Source organism: Urocampus carinirostris, chromosome 14 (genome assembly GCF_059441175.1).
Source record: "Urocampus carinirostris isolate Australia breed hairy pipefish chromosome 14, RoL_Ucar_1.0, whole genome shotgun sequence".
NCBI lineage: Eukaryota > Metazoa > Chordata > Actinopteri > Syngnathiformes > Syngnathidae > Urocampus > Urocampus carinirostris.
The window spans coordinates 40,588,611-40,600,337 of record NC_142362.1 but is presented as its reverse complement, the minus strand read 5'-3'; the positions used below and the strand labels follow the sequence as shown (position 1 = coordinate 40,600,337).

The following is an 11,727-nucleotide window of genomic DNA, read 5'->3' as shown; positions in this document are numbered from 1 at the left end:
GATCGGGTCGCGGGGGTGCTGGAGCCCATCCCAGCAATCATCGGGCAGTGGGCAGGGGACACCCTGAACTGGTTGCCAGACAATCGCAGGGCACACAGGGACAGACAACTTGGTCACTCATTCACACCTAGGGACAATTTGGACCGGCCAATCCACCTGAATAGCATGTCTTTGGAATGTAGGAGGAATCCGGAGTGCCCGGAGGAAACCCACGCAAGCACGGGAGTACATACAAACTCCGCACAAGAAGTCTGGTAGCTGGATTTGAACCCACACAGGAGGTTCCCAAGACCTTAGAACTGTGCCGCACACGCGCTTACCACCACACCGCATATATATATATATATATATATATATATATATATATATATATATATATATATATATATATATATATATATATATATATATATATATATACATATATATATATGTAAAGAGGCTCAAAAGGGCTGCACAGAACACAGATTATTGCAAAACTACAGACTATTATGACACCATCCCCTGATCTAAAACCCACATACGTTTTTTATACATTTTTTTTCCCTTTATAAGACGAAGGTTTCTGTTTTTTAACATCTTTACGAAATTCTGTATCCGCCGCTACCTTCTGGAAACCTGCCAGCTGTGTTCTGCTCTTTTGAGTTTATGCTCCACGCTGAATATAGGCCTCCAGAGACAAGGGCGTACTCATATTGCTAGTTACTCTCTTAAACACAACTGTCATTAGGTCATACTTCCTGTCAGGCAGTCTTCAGTGAAACCGTCAGCTTGAGTCAGCAATCATCTTCCTCATTTTAGTAAGTTGTGTCTGTTTTTCTAAACAAATAGTAATTAGTTGTTATTTTAAAAATTTCCAAGTATTTAATTAACAAGACAATTGTAATCCTTGTGTCTAAATAATTACAAATGGCAATAGCAAAAAATAATACTTATGGCAGGGGTCACCAACTTCTTTCATGTGTCGAGCTACTTATTGTCACTAATTAGTGCAAACTTAGCTCGATTGCTTGATGAATACCCTAAAAAGTAGCTTGATGGTTAGCTAGAAAGTTAAACTGGTACAAAACTAAAAGGGAGAGAGAAAGCTAAAAACCCACTAAATAGCCAGATAGAAAGCTAATGGAAAACGTTACCTTTCTATCAAGAAAGGAGGCCAAAATTGATCTTGATAACAAGCAAGACCTCTTGTGTTTAAAGGGCAATATATATTTTTTTTACTTGACTTGACCAAAAAGAAGCAGGGAGATAACTAGCTACAAAACTATAAAAGTAGCTAGATAGCTATCCAAAAAAATGTCCACATTTTTGCTCACTTGTGTTTAAAAACCATAAATTGTAATTTAGTTTATTGTATTACCTGTAAAATAAATTAATAAATTGATGAATAAATACATTTGTTTAATACATGAATAGAAAGCAAAAGAGTGTTATTTAGAGGAACTGAGAATTAGCAGGGCTAGCTACCGACCCATAGTATTCCTCCTGACATGTTCACAAATCTAATCACATCGTCTAGTCTGCCTGACTTCAGTCCACAGGATCTGTACCACTACGTTTTGAATTGAGTATTCCCATGATCCAAAAGCTTGATCTAATAGCTTATAAAAGACTGGAAGCTTATCAGTTCTCCGTGGCTGGTATGCGTTACTGCATTCATTGTATCGAAAAATGCACCCCTGGCGTGAAATGTCTCCCTCACGCAGACGTTATTAAAACGACTTTATATCTAAATTTTGGGGGACTGTAATATAACAGTTAAGCACCTTGAATCTGGTATCGAATTCACTTTTGTGCATGTTGGTTATATTTACTTTGGCAAAATTTTTCTTTATCATTTGCCTCCCACTTTCACCTTTGATAATTGATCTTGGCGTAAGAAGTTTTATGGTAGAGCGTAGTTTGTAATGCATGACATTTGGAAGATTACTGCTTTGAATCTCTCGCTGGTTAATCTAATTGAAAGCAGCTCATTTATGTATCCATCGATTGGTAAGAAATAGCAATGATAAGACACTAACATTGGCAGTTAGCACTAGCTAACTTACTGATGGCTATAATGAGTGTCTTTGACGTGACTTTGACGGAAATACAACAAAATACTTGCTACAAATCCTGGAATACTTTGAGGTCTCCATTTGATTGCAGATGAACACCTCTGTCTTCGGTATTCATCGATAGGGATACGATAAAATTCCAAATCGGGCTTAGAACCTTGCTGGTCGACAGAGCCCAACGCACAGCAATAAATCACCATCGTAAAAAGTAGTATATTCTTCTATCTTGGTTGTTGATATTTGCTCCAATTCAAATGCTCATTAAAATGCTGATCGCTAGGGGGCGTTCTGCTCTCTGTCATGGCTGTCATTCTGCAGGATAAGTCAACGTGACGTCACTTGCTTTTTCTTGTTTTTTCATTTTTTTGCCTTCATTTGTTTCTTTTTTGTTTTCGTTTTCTTATCTTTTTTCTTCTTTTTTTCTTGCTTTTTACCTGTTTTGTTGTTTATTTTCCCCCTTTCTTTCCTTTTTGTCTTCTCTTTTTAAGCTTTTTGCTTTGTTTTTATTCTTTTTCCCTTTTTAATTTATTTCCTCCTATTTTGTTTCTTTTTATCCCAGCTCTTCACTTATTTTTATCTCATTTTCTTTATGGTTTTCTTCTTTTTTTCTCTTTTTTCCTTTTTTAAATTTTGTTATTCTTTTTTTCTTTTTAATTGCTGTCTTTTTTCTTTTTTGCTGGATTATAACACTTTTTTTGTCGTTTTGTGCATAATGTTACATGATGATTGGTAATATGTGGATTAAAGCAACAATAACAATCTGAGGCTTGGGATCCAAAAGAGACGGCTATTTTAGTCAGCTATACCGAAAGAACCACTTTTTGAAAAAGAGACGCAACTCCCATCACTATGACAAAAAGATATGCTGAGAGGGGACTGACGCACACAATGTGTGCTGTAGAGGGCAGGAGAGTCCACTACTAGTGTCTACTGACATATACAATATAAATAAGATGCCCACACTGCCGTCAGTACTCCATCAACTTTTCTTTGGGTGGGTAGATCTTGTCAATTGGTGGGCACTGCCAAATACCTATTTTACATTTCATTAAAATTATGTTTTTTTTTTTTTTGTTTACAGTTACAATAACGTTATATGTGATATATCTCAGGTAAGCATGTATCCAAAAAGTCTTGTTGGAGTGACTAGAATTTGACTAAATCAATCAATTAATCAATCAATACATACTGTACTTATCAGAAAAGCACCATAATATAAAAATATAGATATCACTGAAAGTGCATATGTACGGAATTATCAATGTGCTGCTTATGTGAAAAAATGTCACTTTTAAGCAAAATACAACTGCTGAATGGCACACACATGCCTTAGTTTAGAAGAATAAACTACACATTTGCACCAAGTTTTATTATCTTAGCTGTACAGATTAGTAAATACAGTCAATCCAAATAAATATACAAATGCTCATGCATAGAGGACAAACTATATCAAGCAAACATGACGTTTAATGGCAGCTTGCGTGGAACAAATTTATGGCTATATACACTACACTTTGTACATGTCTATGAGGGGTGGGCAATACTTGGAAATTTGGTATTTATCCAATCCAAGGAAAAACAAAGTTGTATTGATTGATACCGGTACGTGTTGCTTGGAAACATCATGATCATTTGATAGAATAACCGGGGGATGATGGGGTGTGCGATGTATGCAGAGACGCGGCGCTTTGAAAAATGTGGTAGAAGAGCAAATTATCAACCCTCGGACAATCCGATCGAAGTATTTGCTTAGTATCAATAATTCCATATTTGGATCGACCATCCCTCCCCTAGTGTGCAAGCGTGATAAAACATTTTGCAAGGCTACTTCCTAATCATCTGCAAGCGGGCCGGTTTCCGCCTGGACCTTTTCAATGAGACACTTCCTTTTTCACAGCAAAGCATTTTTGAGTTGTTTTCAATGCAAGCAGGAATTGTATAAAACTTGTATTTATTCTTTCATTCCAGTCCATTGGTTTATTCTAACATTTACTTCCAAAAACACACCAACAGATGAACTTTTTCTGAAAGCTTTATTCGACTAAAAAATAAAATAATAATAAAATGCTCTTTTAAGAAAAAAATAAAGGTTCAATAAGATTAAATTACTCTTATCCATTATTTTTAGTTTGGCTCTTGTAAATATGTCAATCAATATTTACTTTGTCAATGCTAACTATAATAACTATCATAACAAAATATTGTGATGACTCCCATAACACTACGTAATAGTTCAGAAAGTGAATGTACATATGACTATTAGCATGAATATAAATGTGTTCTGTTATAAACTGAAAACTATATAAATCTCCTACATTAGTGAATGACAAATATGCTTCGGCTAAGTAAAATACATCACTTATTCTTATCAAGGTATAATCTTAGCTGTGCACATGAGTATCTATATAAAAGTAACACACATTGCTGCGATTAAGACATTCATTTGCAAAAGTGCACCGAGCTCTGAATTTTCATCAATAAGTGTTCTCAGAGCTGTAAATCTTAATTAAATCAGCTTTTAAGCAAAAAATACTATCTACACCAGTGGTTCACAACTGGTCTGATTCAAGTACTGTAATAATATTCCCTTCAAAGCAGTAATGTCCAAAGTCCAGGCCGGGAGCCAGTTACGGCTCGTGATTACATTTGTACTGGCCTCTGTGATAAAATTAAAAATCTGTGGATAACCAGTAATGTTGCCCGTAGTATAAAAAAAATTTGTAAGGCTTGGAAAAAAAATTACCAAAAAAGTGTAGCAATTTGATCACTCTGAATCTCTGTCGTTTGTATTCTTCCTTGTTTTTGTTTCTGGTTGCACTACACAATACAGAAATATTTAGTGGTTAAATCAATTTATCATCTGCATTTCCAATGAAATCCAAATGCTTCCCTTCAGTAGCTTTGTCCTTGATATAATAAATTAAATATCTCATATATTCTCCACTGTACCTACACTTGGCCTAAATCTATTCTATTATTTTTTGGGGGGCAAAAGTAAATAGCTAAATAAAATCAGCAACAGCAGATAAAAAAAACAATCTTTTTTTCATTCTTTAATTTATTTTATAGTTTTTTGGTCGTGCAATCTTAAACAGCGTGCTAAAACTAAATACTTCATTAAATACAGTAAAACTCGGTTAATCCAAATTCAAATGGACCGGGAAAATTATCCGGATCATCCGAGTATTAGCAGATGTCTGGTATTCTCAGACCCCCTGACCTCAAAACTTATGTTTAGTAGAAAATACATGATTAATTCATCCGGTTTCAAATTTTACATGAATTCATGCGTTTATATTCACGCAGTTGAAGTGAAAATTGTAGCGTGTAAGAACGGGAGTCTGAGGCAGCTTTATTGACGTAGCTCTTCCATGTCAATAGCCCGTTGCTATCTCTCTAACCGGAAGAAAGGACAGTGCAACTTGCTTACCTGTATGACTGGAATTCTATACCCAACAACAGTGTTCTGTAGGTAGATTACGTAAGGCAAGAAAGGCAACGGGTCCAGACGGCATCAGCTCCAGACTCCTAATGTCCTGCGCAGATCAGCTGTGTGGGATTGTTGAGCACATGTTCAACCTGAGCCTTAAGTTGAGGAGAGTATCACAGCTGTGGAAGACATCCTGCGTGGTACTTGTGCCCGAGACTCCGCACCCCAAGGACTTCAACAACTACTGTCCGGTGGTCCTAACATCCCATCTTATGAAGACCCTGGGTCGGATGGTCCTTGTCCATCGCGGCCCCTGGTGGGACCATCACCAAATCCACTCCACTTTGCCGACCAGCCTGTCATTGGGGTGGATGATGCCGTTATCTTCCTCCAACACCAAGCTCTCTCTCACCTGGAGAAACTGGGGATAACTGTGAGAGTCATGTTCTTCGACTTATCCAGTGCTTTCAACACTATACAGTCTGCACTTCACCTCACCTCACTGAATGGATTTTGGAATACCTTATCAACCGTCCTCAGTATGTCGGGACACAGTCTGCAGTACAGGGGCCCCGCAGAGAATGGTGCTGGCTCCGTTTCTCTTCACTGCAGATTTTTCATAAGACACACCCACTTGTCACCTGCAGGGTTTTTTTGATGACTAAGCAATCTTTGGACTCATCACGGATGGGGACGGCAGTGAGTATATAGAACTAACACAGGACTTTGTGGACTAGTGCCTCCAGATCAAGGTGGGGAAAACAAACGAACTGCTGGTGGACTTAAGCAGACAAAGACTGCACCCCCCAACAATGGTGAACATTCAGGGAATGGATATCAAGAGGGTGAGACCTGATTTATAAACTGGACTGGTCTTACAACATAACTGCTCTGTATAAAAAAAAGGGTAGGGCGGTCGGGCGGTCGATATAACATTAATAAAAACCACATGGTGTTGCGCTATTTCTGAAAAAATACTCAAACTTACCTCCAATAATCATAAGGCTCTTGTCATGCGGTCCTCTTTCGTGTCAATTTTTGTAGTAACTATTTATCATGCCCCAGGACCATACTCAGTTTTCAGAGATGAATTCACTGAACTACCGGTCACTCGCGGGCCGGGCAACGGAGCGAGTTCAGCGGACATGGCGTCACACGGTGCGATGCAAGAAAAGGCGGCGGGCGTGATCGGGCTACCCCCGTAACTGGGGGGAGCCCACTCGTCCGACGACCCCAGTAGCGCGGCGCGACGACAGGCGGCCGTCTACTCGCGGCGGGCAAAAGGCGGCGGACGTGCGCGGGACCCCCGTAACTGTGTCGGCTTCGTGCGTATCGCGCCCGAAAGTACCCGGTGCGGCGCAAGTAAAAACCCTGTCGTGAATTTGTATCCGATCGTCCCGGGCGGACGTAAAATCGCCCAGCTGTACGACTCTTGGCGGTGGATCACTTGGCTTGTGCGTCGATGAAGAATGCAGCTAGCTGCCAGAACTAATGTGATTTGCAGCTGCGATTGGCTGGCAACCAGTTCAGGGTGTCCCCTGCCCACTGCCCGGAGATGGCTGGGATGGGCTCCAGCCCCCCCCCCCCCGACCCTAATAAGGATAAGCGCTGCAGATAATGAGATGAGATGAGATTTTTTTTTTTTTTTTTTTGGAAGGTGCGCCGCTACTTCGCGGATTTTCACTTATAGCGGGTGGTTTTGGTCCCCATTAACCGCGATAACCAAGGTCCCACTGTATATCATTTTCTAACAATATGAGGTTTGAACAATTTTTGTCAACATTTTTAACAGCAATTAAACACATTCACAATTTCATTATATCATATTCTAACAATATGAGGTTTGAACAATAATTATCGACACTTTTGACAGCAGTTAACCAATGTGTAAGGGCACAGCTCTGTCTTCCCACCCTCCCAAGCAGCATCCTCCAGTCTGGAAGTCCAGATAGCGTCTTTGAGGTTCTGGCTAAATGTTGTATTAAAGAAACTAAAGGATTTCGTGGCCGCAATATTTGCACTGTCATAGTTTCAAAGCTCTCTCATCTTCATCTTGTTTCCTTTGTATAAAGGCTCTATTGGCTTACTCATGAATGAGTTTAATGCTATTCTGCTAGTGTCCTGGATTATGTGGTGCCCTACGGCCTAAATCACGACCGAAAAGACGCACGCTTTGGTTTACTGATGAAACTAGATCGCTTGAACAAGAGTGCAGCCAATTTGAACGAAAATGGCAGGCTACAAAGCTTGAGGTCTTCCATCAAACCTGGTGTGACAGCTTGTCAAAGTATAAAGCAGCGCTTGCCTCTGCAAAATCAGCAAATTTTTCGAAGGTGATTGCAGCACAAAAGAATAACCCCAAAATCCTTTTCAACATTGTAGCATCGCGAACAAGGAACCGATTATTCCAGATGGTTGTACTTATTCAGACCATGACTTAATGGTCTTCTTTCGGGGCGGCAGCAGCTCAGGGGGTAAAACACTCGTCTTGGGATCACGTGGTCGCAGATTCGATTCCCGGCTCCTCCATGTTATATGTCGAAGTGTCCTCGGGCAGGACACTGAATCCCTAATGCCCCCGATAGCAGGTAGTTCTATTGCATGGTTGACACTGCTATCGGTTAGTGTGTATGGTGTTATTCTGGCATTAACTTAATTTAATGCATCTAAAATAACTCAAACATAATTTTTCCAAACTCTTCACCCCTAAATTGATCGTTTTCCAATTGAAAAACAAAAAACATTTTGGACCGGAAAAAATATTTTCTGGGAACTCCATAGGCCCTCGGACGTTATGTTGCACACCCTTAGCGTCAAACGCCGATTTCCCAAAAGACGAACGTTTTCGATTCCTTACGAGATGTGCTATCGGGTCCATCTAAAACAATACATCTTAAACGGTCTTACTCTTTAAAAAACGTTTTTCTCGTTTCAATGAGCACTTCCGTTTGCGACGGTATTTTTCTCCATCTTTTTCTATTATTTCTTTCAGTTACGTGGGCCGATTAAACGCCAGCGCTGGACAAACATATAAGACAAGAAAGATAAGAATACAGGAAAGAACACAAACATTTACAACATTGAACAAACATAAAACATTTGACAAGACAGAGGGCCCCCAAAAATTAGTTTAATTAAGTCAGTGCACATTGAAGCCATGCGTTTACACAATTACCGAGTTTTGGTTATTTTTCCTTTTCTACACAATTTTCCTGAATTTTACATACTGGCAGTGTACTAATTTTTGGCCGTTGGCGTTGTAACCTCACTATTCAGTGTTGTTGCCGTGGGTGTAGGTTTCTCTGATCTTTGGTGTGTCGTCACCTTAGGGGCTGGAGTGACCCACCAATTGGTCCACCAGCTGTTAGCGTTTTGCTTATTATCCGTTACTTTAGTCTGTACTGTCGTTAACATATTTGGTTTCTGGTATTCAGTCGGCACTCCGACTGGTTGCACGTCTCTCTTTTGTCTGACTCATCCCATAATACTCGGGATTTCAGTAGTTCAAATTTGTCTTCTATTGCGAATTGCACTATTTATACACGTCTTTCTACTTAATAAAGGAAGCAAGGTTTTGGGTGCTCTGAGGAGAGTGATGAACAACAAGAGAACGAGAATGGATGCTAAGAGTGGACTGTATGAGAGTGTGATTGTGCCGACTGTGTTGTGTGGTGCAGAGACTTGGAGACGATTCAGTTTTATTAAGACGAAAGCAGTGTGTGTGTGTGTGTGTGTGTGTGTGTGTGTGTGTGTTCTGTCGTATCGATATATTAATAACTAAATGGAGTGGAATGGAACTATGCTGACTATAACATGAGACCAAACGAGACGCCACGCTCTATAGAGAATATATTGACTTATTTCATCATCACCTATAAACAGCTCAAAATTTTGCTTTCATTCTGCTTTTTAGAAAGAACCTAAAAAAATCTGTCATTAAAAGCGCAATTAACCACCAGTCCATCATCCCAAAAAAATGGTTCTAAGTCAGGGGTGGGCAAACTTTTGGCGTCACAGGCCTGGGGACACATCCAGTTTTTCTCATTTACATTTATGATGTTATATTTCATCATATTAATACATGTTTATTTATTTTGTGTATATGTATGAACCTTCACTGAACACCAGCATACCTTCAGGGCAGTTGCAGTTGATTTAACAGGGCTCGGTTGCATTTGGAACGGATTATTCCCGTTTCAATCAATTTCAATTGGATAACGTGTTTCGATGTACAACAGTTTCATTATTCCATATTTACTGCTAGAACCAATTAAACGTATAGGTAGAGGTACAACTGTGTTACTGTAGTGCCCGTAAGCCTGTTTTTGTTTTGTTTTGTCCCTGGGTGTTGGACAATTTTGCTAAATAAAAGTAACTGGTCGTTACGCAATTGAGTTCTGGTCCGGTCTGCACTTATTTCGTTTTCTAGTAATTTCCATCTCATATCTTGTTCTCATTTGGTTAACTGCAAATGAATGGCTGGATTAAACCCTAGAGGTTTAATCCTGACCCAGTTGTGGAAAAATGTGTTTGATTAATTTGTTTAATTAATTTGTTTAATTAATTTGTTTAATTAATTTGTTTAGTTAATTTGTTTACCCCTGTGCTCAGCATGTTTTTCTATAATACAATTTTTATGTATTGTGTGGTATGTATCTTCTTACTCTAAAGCAAAACAACATGTTATGTCTATGCTTATTTGCCTTCAATTAGATATTCATCCTTTTAATAATTCTCTTTTATTTTTATAGCTTTTCTATAAAAATACTGTTATATGTTTTGCACAATGCTGACAATTGTTTTGCACTACATTGACTATTTTTTCACCAAATGCATATTACACAAACCTCAACTATATGTAACATTTTACATGCAAAAAATTTTTGGGGTGTAAATATTGTATTAAACCTCATCTTTTCCGTTCCTTTACCTCACTTTGAAGATGGAGTGTCATGCCAAATTTAATTGTCAGTTACAATATGTTAACCCGAATGGTAACTATGTCCGTAAAGGTATATTCTATTCTATCATAAATGGTCTGCATTTATATAGTGCTATTCAAGACCCTGAGGAACTCCAAAAACACTACATAATGTGTTGTTTTTCATACTTTTGTCGCAAGTTTTTCATACCCAATTTTCAGCGAATTATTCTTATTTAAATAACGTATGTGCAAGGGATATGTTGTATATTACTATGTTGTATGTTTGCCTTAGTGTTTCTTTTTTTATTTTCAGAATTAAAGCAAAACAATATACTAGGTTAAGTATTTTGTGGAATTCAGGGGCACTTAGAGTCTCGTTAAGTTTTATCGTGCTTACGTACTGAGATGTTTTAGTAAATTAGCCAGATTATTCAATTTCTAAATTTTTCTCTAAATTTAAGTACTAGTAGACATTATCTTAGTTTAATTAATTTCTATTCATTCATTTCCCATGCAGTTATATTTTTAAATCACCATGATATGTCTCGAAATCCTTTAATCCGTTGGCTAACGAGATTACGTCATTGTTGTTGGTAATTGGTTAAGTCAGTCTTTTTCATTAGACAAAACGGCTTTTTTGCTCAATTCAATAAAGAGAGCCGGCTCAGAAATGCCCTGCTTGCACTTAACTTGGTATTTAGTTTTGTAGTTATTTTTTTTTAATTGATGTAGTGTACTATGTCTTTGTTTTAAAGCACTATATTGAATCGTTAGTTTTGTGATAATGTTTTAGTATATCTCTAGTGGCATTTTTGTATTACCGTATTACTGTCGTAGTATTTTTGTAAAATTTCTACGGTATTTTTCCTTCAGCGAATTTAATTTCACTGTGTGACGTTTGAGGGTTCCATATCAATAGAGGTGTACGACTTAAAATTCGACTCCCTCCCGCCATCACTTATGAGTGCTGAGGCTCATTTTGTCTGTCATTTTGTCTTAAATTATTGATTTAAAACCTGGTGCAAGCAAAGTTATTTTGTGAAAATGTCAAAAATTCCTAAAACTGAAGATACTTACGTATTTACTTTTAGCACAGGCGCTGGGCAATGGAGTAAAAGTGCGCATGTCCTGTTTATAGTTCCTAACACTTACCCAATCAAAGCGTTTGAGTTGCTTTGCTACAGCTTCTGGATAAAACGTTTGTTTTGGGTTAAAGTTTTTTCCTGTGAGTTTCTATTAAAAAATGTCTCGATAGTGAACCTAAATTGTTTAATTAGCTTCCTTATAAAGTATTTTTAGCAATTTACATCCAAAAC

General features: G+C 38.2%; 1 protein-coding gene across 1 annotated transcript in view; it reads left to right on the top strand.

Annotated features, from left to right (window-relative positions):
* Positions 1-747: 747 nt before the first annotated feature.
* The window catches only part of itgb2 (integrin, beta 2), a 68,211-nt gene continuing 57,231 nt past the window's right edge, over positions 748-11,727 (top strand). Inside the window, exon 1 of the mRNA XM_088352411.1 lies at positions 748-800. The gene's annotated coding sequence lies outside the window, so the exon portion shown is untranslated. The remainder of the gene's footprint in view (positions 801-11,727) is intronic.